The sequence below is a fragment of the Chiloscyllium plagiosum genome, chromosome 14 (genome assembly GCF_004010195.1).
Source record: "Chiloscyllium plagiosum isolate BGI_BamShark_2017 chromosome 14, ASM401019v2, whole genome shotgun sequence".
NCBI classification, from domain to species: Eukaryota; Metazoa; Chordata; class Chondrichthyes; order Orectolobiformes; family Hemiscylliidae; genus Chiloscyllium; species Chiloscyllium plagiosum.
Window position 1 is genome coordinate 35742370 of NC_057723.1, and position 11463 is coordinate 35753832.

Below are 11463 nucleotides of genomic sequence, written 5' to 3' on the forward strand. Positions count from 1 at the left end.
AAGAACCTTTTATCCCAACTCTCTGCCTTCTGTTAGACAGCCAATCCTCAATCCATCCCAGCAGCTCACCTCGAACACCATGGGCCCTCACCTTGCTCAGCAGCCTCCCGTGTGGCACCTTATCAAAGGCCTTTTGAAAGTCTAGATCGACCACATCCACTGGGTTTCCCTGGTCTAACCTACTTGTTACCTCTTCAAAAAATTCCAACAGGTTTGTCAGGCATGACCTCCCTTTACTAAATCTTGCTTTCGATCAAGTGTTACATTGTTACCTTATTCAGAACACTTGATGCTGTCAGGTAGTACTGCTAGCTTTTAACTCTCTTAAAGCTACAGTCCACTGACATCTTCACAACACCTCCCCCTTAAGAAAAATATGAACCATCATAATGAAAAGATGGCTTCATCTTTTTTCTATTTTTTTAAACACATTACTCTAACATGCAGATAACTTTAATATAAGTTCACATTAGCTTCTTCCCTTATCAGTTAATTCCGCAATAATGCATCTGTGATTACATTCTTATGACCCATAACACATATGATTTTTAATTTAAAAGTCTGTTATATCAGACTCCAATGAAATAGTCTCATACGCTTGTCTTTAAAGCGTTCTAAGAATGTAAGCAGATTATGATCCGTGTACACAACCATCTCCAACACATTGTTTGTGACATAGACATTAAAATATTGTAAAGCCAGGACCAAATTCAGTGGTTTGTGAAGTATTTCCTGTGGTGGATGTTGATCTTCTTCGAAAAGTAACCAACTGTGAGTTCAATCCCATCCTCATCTTCCTGTAGGAGTACAGCTCCAACTCCAATGTCACTAGCATTGATGGTCACTTTAAAAGGTTTTGAAAAGTTTGGTGTGGCTAAAACTGGTTTGGCGGTTAATATCAATTTCAAATGGTTGAATTCCTCCTGGCATTGTTCTGTCCACCAAAACTTTGTGTTTTTCTTCAGCAAATCGGTTAATGGTGCCTCTACACTGCTGAGGTTTGGAACAAACTTCCAACAGAATCCACTGAGTCCTAAGAATCAAAGCACCTCTTTCTTCGAGGTTGGTCATGGAAATTCCTCGCTGGCCTTCATCTTTGTGTTCCACGAGGTCAATCTTCCATGACTGATGTTTTGTCCCAAAAATGTCACCTCCACTTTCGCAAATTCAGTTTTATTTAAGTTTATCACCAGTTTTGCTACTCATAGTCGTTCAAAGAGCTCTGCCAACCGTACCATGTGATCTTTCCAGGACTTACTAAAGATCACTACATCGTCCAAATAGACTGCACAGTTTGTTAACCCAGCCACAACTCTGTTCATGAGTCTTGGAATGTAGTGGGTGTGTTCTTCATTCCAAAGGGCATCATGTTAAACCGATATGGCCCATTTGGGGTTACAAACGCAGAAATTTCTTTCGTCATCTCTGATAAACGTGCCTGCTGGGAACCATGCATTAAGTCCAACTTGGTGATGTAACTGGCTTGTCCAACTTTCTCAATATAGTCCTCCAATCTAGGAATTGGATATGAGTCCAATTTTGTAACAGTATTGACATTCCGATAATTCACGCAGAATCAGTGAGTCCCATCTGGTTTGGGAACTAAGACAATCAGCGAACTCCACGCTGTGGCTTTGTTTGAAGAGGTCCTCATCAAGCTTGGCCTCCACCTGGACCTGAAAGGCTTAAGCCAATAGGGGTATTGTTTTATCAGAGCATGTACAATAGCATTAGTCCTCCCTATCTGATTCTTACATATGTCCTTATACTGCAGTAACAAATCTTTCAACTGTGTTATATGCTCCTGAGACATAGCTTACTAAGCTATCCCACTCCTCAAGGGCTTCTTCATTTTATAATCTATTTTGAGGCACCTCAAAATCCACATCATCTGGATTTGATGCCTCACTCTGTGTGGCAGTAACTAATACCTGTTTCCCAGTTCTTTCTCTCCAGTATAATATGGTTTCAACATGATCACATGACATACCTGATACCTTTTTCTTCTATCTGGCATCTTTACTGATAGTTCACCTGACTCAACCTTTTTTTCAATTTAATAGGGACCACTAAACCTGGCTTTGAAGGGATCTCTTATCACTGGTAACAGTACTAACATGTAATCCCCTAGGGCAACCATCCAAGCCTCAGAGATTTTATCTCCCACCTGCTTCATTCTATACTCTATCTTCTTTAGGTGCTGTTTAGCTAACTCACCTACTCAATTTAGTCTCTCCTTCACCTCTGATACATGATATAAGTGTGAGATCACTGACATTTGTCAATGTTTCTTTAATTAATTTCAAAGGGCCTCTCACTTCATGACCGAATATATTAACTCGAAGAGAGTGAACTAAGTAGATTCATGGAGCATCTTTAATGACAAACAATATGAATGGGATACCTTTCTCCCAATCATTTGGTTAATCCTGACAGTATGCTCTCAATATGGTCTTCAAGGTCTGATGTCACCTTTCTAAAGCTCCCTGAGATTCAGGATGATACACATTGGACTTAAAGTGCTGTTCTCTATGACTCTCTGACTCTATACCTAAGCTACCCACAACCCCCTTAAAAGCCTAGCAGTAAAATTTGATCCTTGGTCTGATTGAATCTCTCTGGGTAGCCCATACCATGTGAAGAAAGCTATTAACTCCTCTACCACCTTTTTTGCCTTGATGCTCTATAAAAGAATTACCTCCAGAAATCTGGTAGACACATCCATTATGGTTAACAAGTACTGGGCGTTCCCACTTTTAGTTTTCGGGAGGGGATCTACGCAATCAATTATAACCCACATGAAAGGTTCTTCGAATGCGGGAATTGGCAACAGCGGTGCAGGTTTTATTACCGTCTGTGGCTTACCTACCGTTTGGCATTTATGACACATATGGCAAAAGTTAACCACATCCTTGTGCATTCCAGGCCAATAATAATGTTTTTGTAACTTAGCCTGAGTCTTTCACACTCCTGGGTGACCTCCAACAGGTAGTTCATGTGCTACCCATAACACCTCCTGTCTGTAAGCTACCAGCAATGTAATCTGATGCACTTCAGCCCATTTCCGCTCTGTACTAACCTGCCTTGGTCCCCATTCCACTTTAGGATGCTATCTTTCAGAAAATAACCCTCCAGAATATTCTCTGCCTCCTTTTTTAGAGTATACACCCACATATATATCTTTTATCATCTGGTCTTGCTGTTGCACGTTTCTTAGCCTTTCAGGACTAAACACTTCTGTCTGACCCTCTGCCTGCACCATTACATCAAACAGGGTGCCTGCTAACTGGTCCTCAACTCCTTCAACTTTCCCTTTACTTTTCTCTTCGTGCTGTGACTTATGATAGTAGGATCTGGTTACCACACAGTCTGGGAAAACGCCAGGAGATTTTTGTTTTAACTCCTCAGTTTCTTGGTCTTCCTTGGGCTTCTCCACAACAAGAGATGTCACTCCCACCTTGGATCCTGCTAAATCATTCCCAAGAACAAACTGAATTCCTGGAACTGACACTGTCAATCACTCTCACTGTAACTCCCCGCATCTTGAGTTGGTGCTCCAACCTGATCTTACATCGGGGAATGCTAAATTTCTATCCATCTACCCCACATATTACCACACTCTCGGGTAACAGATCAGAAAGAGTGCATATTCGCTCATCTCTTACTATCAGCAACTGGCTAGATCCTGTATCTCTCAAAATTATAACTTCTTGTCCTTCTCCCCCTGTTAATTCTGAGTAAACTTTACCCATAAAGGCAAATTCTTTGTAGAGATCAGGTACTAACTGCATACCCAGCCCCTGCCCAGGCTGTGCACTCTCCTGCAGCTCCTCGGATCTTACTACCTTCATTAATGCTACTGGCTTAATTTCTTTTACAACATCTTTTCCCGCAGTGCTTTTCTTTAACAACCAGCACTGTGTCTTTACGTGTCCCACCTTCTGGCAGTGAAAACACCTTTTTCCCAGTGCCCTTCTGGAGCCACCAGCACTGTAATTTTCTGTGTCCCACTCCATTACGGTGAAAACACCTGAGGCCCACCTTCTTGGCCTTCTGCTTTATCCTGTGGTAAATTCTTACCAGTGCTCTCTACTCTTGGTTTCATAGTGTAGGATCACCCGTTCTCCCAAGTTCTATCCCTAGCAGGATGAAATTCTGGCCAGAAGCTTGTCTTATGCACCAACATGTACTCATCTGCTAGTTCTGCTGTCCTTCTTACTTCTTGAATTTTCTGTTCCTCCACATGAATTCTTACCATCTCTGGAACTAGGTTTTTAAACTCCTCCAGCAGAATAATCTCTCTTAGAGCCTCAAACGTCCTATCTATTTTCAAAGCATGCACCCATTGATCAAAATGACTATGTTTAATTCTTTCAAGCTGTCTGACCTGATTCCTTCTTTGTGTTTCTGAACCACTGTCGATACGCTTCTGGTACCAATTCATAAGCACTTAAAATAGCCTGTAAAACCTCTTCATAATCTCTTGACGTCTCATCCGACAGTGCAGAAATTACCTCACTGGCTCTGCCTACCAGTTTAGTCTGAACTAGCATTACCCATAATTCCCAGACCACTCCATCTGCCTAGACAATTTTGCAAATGAAATAAAGAAAGTGTCAACATCTTTCTCGTCAAAATGTGGCAGAGTTTTGACATATACCTTCTATTTTAATCGCCATTAACTTGACTTTACTAAGTCGCAACTTCTCAAGTTCAAATTCTCTCTCTTTCTTTCTCCCTTTCTTCTCTCTCTCTTTGCTCAGCTAAGAACCTTCTCTCTCTCTCTCTCTCTTTTTCCTCTGTTTCTCTTTGTTTAATTTCTAACTCCATTTTCCTCAATTGTAATTTAAGTATTTCTACCTCTCCTGCACTTGTCTGTTTCTCTGACACACCTAAGTATTTGAGTAACTCCTTCACAATTTCAGCTTTACTTTTGTCCTTGGTTAAACCCAGATATAATTTATTTGCTAATTCTAAAAGTATGCCTTTTTCTTTCCTTCTAAACTTTCTTGGCAGGTTTGAGAATCATCTTCAAATCCCAGAACCTCTTTAGCAATTTTAAGAGCCATTTTTCTCATTTTTAATTTAAATCAACTACAAGTCACCGAAATTAAGCAAATTGTCTTACCTATGTTTTATTTAAAGATCTAGGACACTAACCTGCAAGTGTTTAAATCTGCTGGGATGTTTTGTACCCCCAAATCTATTCAAATCTGTCCAAACCAGTTCAAATCCTGACGACAAGTCCCCAAATCTGTTACAACATGGGATAAACCCTCCTGCTTAATTTAAACCAACAACACAGAAAAGATTTATCCCGTGCAGCAAACTGTGAAAATTCGAGAAGCCAAAGACTATTTAAAGTAAAAATTAGCCACTTTATTTCTTAAGGTTTAACCAAAAATAATTAACTAACAGCTATTTAAAGTCCTTCCTCTAACCAATCTTTTACCTTCCCTTCTATAGCACTAGTCCGATAAAACCACTCCCTGATTAAGATTTACCAAAAATTCGAGTTTTCAAAACCAGCCAGTTGTCGAATCTTCTGTTTGGTCTTAACTCTCTTAAAGGTACAGTACACTCACATCCTCATAACATATACATCTTAACCATGCCCCTTCAAGGTCCCCTCTGTTCCAATGAAAACAGCTCCAGTCTATCTAATCTCTCTTCATAATCAAAACTCTTCAGCCCAGGTAACATTCTGGTAAGTCTCCTCTGCACCCTCTCCAGTGGCTAACATATAGATTCTATCTTATAATTGTCTAGCTGTGGGCTAACCAACATTCTATATAGTTCGAACAAAACCTCCTTGCTCTTAAACTCCATGCCTCAGCAAATCAAGACAAGTCATCCTGTATGCCTTCCTAACCACTTTACTTACCTATCCTTCTACATTAAGGAGACATGCACACCATGATCCCCAGTGTTTCCTAGGGTCCTACCATTCATTATGTATCCCCAAGACTTGTTTGTCCTGCCCAAGTGCACCACCTCACACTTATCTGGATTGAATTCCATTTGCCACTGATCAGCCCTTCTGTCCAGCCCATCTATATCCTCCACTAATCTAAGACTGTCCTCCTTATTATCTACCATTCCACCATTTTATGTATTAACCATGAATTTAACTGATCAATGCTCCTACATTCCAGTCTAAACCATTTCTGCATAGCAAGAATAGCAAGGCCCCAATGTTGATATCTGCATAACCCAACTGGATACAGACTTTCAGCCCTCAATTAATACCTTCTGCCTCCTGCTGTTCAGCCGATTCTGGATATAATTAGCAAAATTTCCTTGGATCCCTTTGGCTCTTACCTCCACTCTCAGTCTCCAGCTTTGCTGAAATCCAAGTAAACTACATCAAACTCCATACCTGATCACATTTTTGAAAAGTTCAATCAAGTTGGTCAGACATGACTTGTTCTTAACAAAACCACGTTGACTGCTCTTGATTAATCACTGTCTCTCCAAGTGTAGATTAATTCTGTCCCTCAGAATTACTTCCAATAGTTTCCCTTGCACTGAGGTTAGACTGACTGGCCTGTAGTTTTCTGGTTTGTCACTTCTTCCCTTCTTGAATAGAACTGGCTGTCCTCCAATCCTTTGGCCAAAGAGAATTAAAAGTTACCGCCAGTAACACTGTTATTTATTCCCTTACCTCACTCAACAATCTGGGATACATTTCATCCAGCCGTGGAGATTTCTCTCCTTTTAAGCCTGACAGACCACTATCTCTTAATTATTTAATCATATCATAGTCCTTCTCTTTGATTTGTTGATCTTTATTATCCCCTTCACTAGTGTATACTAACATACAGTATTCATTCAGAACCCTACCTACCTTCTTTGGTTTCATGCACACATTACCACTGTGGTCCTACACATTAATGGGCCCTACTATTCCTGAGATATCCTTTTGCCCTAATTTAATGATTAATCAAATCATTCAAACACAGTTAAGTAAATCAAACACCTCAAAGTCAAGTGTACTTTGATAGATCCTTCTCCTGGTCTAGACATCAAAAAAACTTTTCTTTTTTCATCACTATTTCACCAAGCATATCTTTCCTGCCCAAATCTTCTTGCTCAGCGGCTTCACGATGGAGAACTGGTTTCACTGCAGAATATTCTTTGTAGTGTGGAAAAAATGTCAAGATGCTGCTGCGCTGTGCTCCACTAAACTGAAACTGTGTGGAAAATCCAGATGTGTAGAATTTAATATGAGAGAAGTTATCTGCTCCTTGCAGTTGCAACAGGAAAATTGTTAGGTTACAGTAAATTGCAATAGCAGCACACTCGATATAACTCTTGCTTATGTTCTGATTAAATTGAACTAAAGCAGCTTCTCGGAAAATCATGTACTCAGACTTGGTTCTTCTAGCTCTAAGATGTTAAGCTATATTACTGGGTTGTGGCTACAGAGATTTGTATCACAGTTAAACTTCATGATAATATATTTCCAATATAAAATTATATGTTATCAACTATAATTGACTAACAAGGGAGTCAAAGGATATTCTTGATTAACAAAAACAATCAGAGGTAAGCAAGAAGTGGAGTGGCAGGCCATAATCACACCATTTGCCATTTTATATAATGATGGAGCAGGTTCAAGAGGGTGAATGGTCTATTCTTGCTCCTAATTCATGTGTTTGTGTCAAAGAGTCATTGTTGTGTGAATAAAGAATTTGGTTAAAAGAATTCTGAGTGTGATGTGAAGTAAGTGCCCTGGCATAATTCAATAGAATTTATACAAATTCTATTTTTAAAATGAACAACGTAGATTTATTGGCTACAGTTCAATCATAATTTTTAAATTATTATGCCTATCCTAGTGTTTCATCCCTTTTTCATTCTTATTTGTTATGATGACAGGTCAGAACTCTGAAATACTACAGTTATTTTTAACCCTTAATTCCAAAATGTATTCATTTAAAAGATGCCTGTGAAAGATACAAAATGATTACAGTTATAAATTCATTAGTTGGCTGGCAAAAATTCTTGTGGGAGAAATGGAACGTAAAACCTTCAAACAGAGAAGGCATAACTTGAGATATGAGGAGGCTGACTATCCACTACCTTACCACCCCGTCTTGGCAGAGAGCTACCTCTCAAAGACATTTTTTAGTGGTTTCCCTTCCAGGAGTTATTGGAGAAAAGGGTTTAGAGCAAAGTTTCAACACTGGTCTATCTATTATTGTTAGGCTACAGAGGATTGCAGTGTGGTAGTATGTCGGGGAAGTTACAGTCTGAGAACAGCCAGTAAGCAACCCTGCACTGCAGGTGAAGAAAGACATTTTCTGGTAGTCTGGGTGCTGTGAATCAGCCAACAAAGGAAACTGGACAAAAGAACTTCAATCAGCCTAGAAAGCCAAAAGAAAACTTGAAAATTGACTGTTCAACTCTCAATGTCAATGCTACTGGTGCAACCCAATAGTGGCTACAATGTCATCTTATTTGACAACCACCTGATGAAGGAGTGAAGCTCCAAAAGCTAGTGTGCTTCCAATTAAACCTGTTGGACCGTAACCTAGTGTTGTGTGATTTTTAATCTTATTTGCTCTTCATGAACAACTCAGAGAATGATTTTTACAACCTTTTTGTTTTAACTTGTACCGTTCTGGACTCATCTTTTAATCTGTATGTATGTATGTCTGTTAGTATTCCTACTAACATATATTAATTAACTGTTATGAAGACGTGGGTGTACTGTACCTTTAAGAGAGTTAAAAGCTGGTAGAGCTGCCTGACAGCACCAAGTGTTCTGAATAAGGTAACAATATAACACTTGGTTGGAAACAAGATTAGCTGGATTGCCTGGAAAGGACAAAACAGATTTGAATTAGGCCAATCAGTTTACATTATTCCCCTGAAAATACCAAATTCCAATCTGGTTTGAATTGAGTATATTGACAATCTTAAAAGTCAATGACACGATCTGCTGTTTTCGGGGTATAAGACTAGGGAAGGTTGAACAGTTGAGAGGAGAACTGTCAAGCCAACAATACCTGCACACTGCCCAGAAAATAGCTCTCTTAAAGGTATCTTTATCAACCAGCAACCTGTTATGCAGGATTCCCAAGAAGAAGAAAGGAGACCGAAATACAGAGAAGAATGAAAGCTGCCTGGTTTTGAGATAAGACATTTTGTTTTGTAAATCGTAATCAAGAGTTTTATCAGATTATTATTATAGAAGAGAAGGTAAAAAATGGGTTAGAGTAAGTACTTGTAAGTAGCTGTTAGTTAATCATTCTCTATTATACTGTAAGAAATAAAGTTGTTAATTTTCACTTTAAATAGTTCTTGGCCACCTGAATCTTTACAGATTACTGCATGGGATAAATCTTTTCTAAGCAGGAGGGTTTATCCTGTGTTATAATATAACTCAATCTTTTAGCTAATTTAAGAAAAAATTGGTAAATTTGCACTTTGTAAAATATAAATTCCTTTGAGTTTGGAAGAAAGGTATACATAAGGAAAGGGATCATTTTTAAAGCAACCTTGTCACAATCAATTCATTGAGGATCTTGAAAGTTTTGGGTGTCCTGTCAAAAACCATAAGAAATTGGGGAACATTTCCTGGTGTCTGGTTGTAGAACTTTTCTCAAAAAAGTATGAAGATCTTCAGCTTGTCACTGCACCAGCATGACACTATATTCAAATCTTGCATTGCTTGTTCGTTTTTGTTAATGTCTGAGCGGTTCATATCTGAGTCAGGGCATCAGAGAAAAAAAAAACTGCATAAGAAATGCTGTGAAAACTGTGCTGTCCTGTACAAAGATGTTTAATGACTGTTATTAATCACCTTCCAGGAGACGATTACTGAATTGCATTAATATCCAACTGCTCTTCCACATCATGCTGAGGAGACCATTTATTATGCTTTGCACAAGGAACTCCTTCAGCTATAAGGATGAAAGAAGTTTTGTTATGGCACAGTCGATGAACCTCAAGTGGAAAAAATGAACAAAAAAAATAGAAAATACCTAAGTCAGTAGAATAGAATCAAAGTACCTTATTCAGAATTTTTTTCAAAACAATGAGATCAGTCACCTGGACACTTACAGTTTTAAGGCAGTGAAATATGATCATTCCATTTGTGGAAGCCACAGTAAGCAGTTGAATAATATAACATTAGAATATATTTGTGAGGCATCCCACCTGATTCTTTGAATGCAATAAGTAATAACTGACTCATTTAACATCTGTAAATGATCATCTAGGTGGTTGATGGTCCATAATGAGACTGTTCAGTGCATGCTCTTCAAACAAAGTCAAGGATTGTGAAAAGAACTGCTTATGACTGAAACTAAATAATCAATCAATGGATATAAGTTTGGACACTACTGCTGATGTCTGGCTGCTGTTTCGCAAGGTGATTGTAGTGAAACGATTTGTTAGATTACAGAAGCTGGTTACAGAAAATGAATTTATAGCAAGCATTTTGTATGAGTATACGAACGAGATTGTTCATCAAACACACAAGCACACAGGCAAAACAGATCTGATCAAAAGCCCTCAAGTCTTAATGTGGAACGCATTATTTATTTAAGAAATAGTGGCAGCTACTAATCTAAAATGCCCAACCAATTAGGATCAGATTTCAGAGATGGCAACGTTTCTGACGTGAATCTAATTTTTCATTCTAAATCAGCAGGTATCTGGGGTAGCATATGCGAAGGGGATTCAGCTGGCAGGTGGGTGAGGATAAGTAGGTAAGTGCCTCAGGTATGTCCAGAGGTGGGAACTGCATCAAGCCGGAGTTGGGAGCTGTTATGGTGGATAAGTTGGGGGGGCGTGGGGGGTTATCTTGTTGGAGGTGATTTTGTGGGTCAGAGGGAAATCGTAGAGGGACTAAGTCTGAGAAGGAGGGTGGGGAGAAACAGTATCAGGCATCCATGGAGGTCCGAGCCAGTCAGGAGTAATTGCATATAGCGGGTGTGTAGACATTGAGGAGAGTTGAGAGTTGTGTTGGATCTGAGGAAGGTATCTGATCTGGTGGGGAAGGGGATGGGTGGAGTTGGGGATTGCATTAGATCTGAAAGGGATACTATTTATCTTTCTGAGCATCCACGCCCCCACCCCCAACATTCCTGATGAAGGGCCTATGCCTGAAACATTGACTCACTGTTTCCTCAGATGCTGCCTGACCTGCTGTGCTTTTCCAGCACCAAACCTTTTGACTCTGGAAGGGATGTGTCATGTCTGGCTTTGTGTATTGGGTTCACAGTAAGTCAGGGGTTGAGTAAGTTCACCAGCGAATATGTCATGTCTGGAAGGAGGGAGACTGGAGGGGCAGTTGGGGGAGGGGCCATCAGTTTGTGCCTGATGGGGAATCAGGAATTTCAGATCTGCGACGGTCGAAAAATGGGATCAGCAATGAGGCTGGAGTTCAGTTTAATTGGTGACCAGGAGTAAGAACTAGTTTCAATCTTCTAACATTTCCTGGATAACATT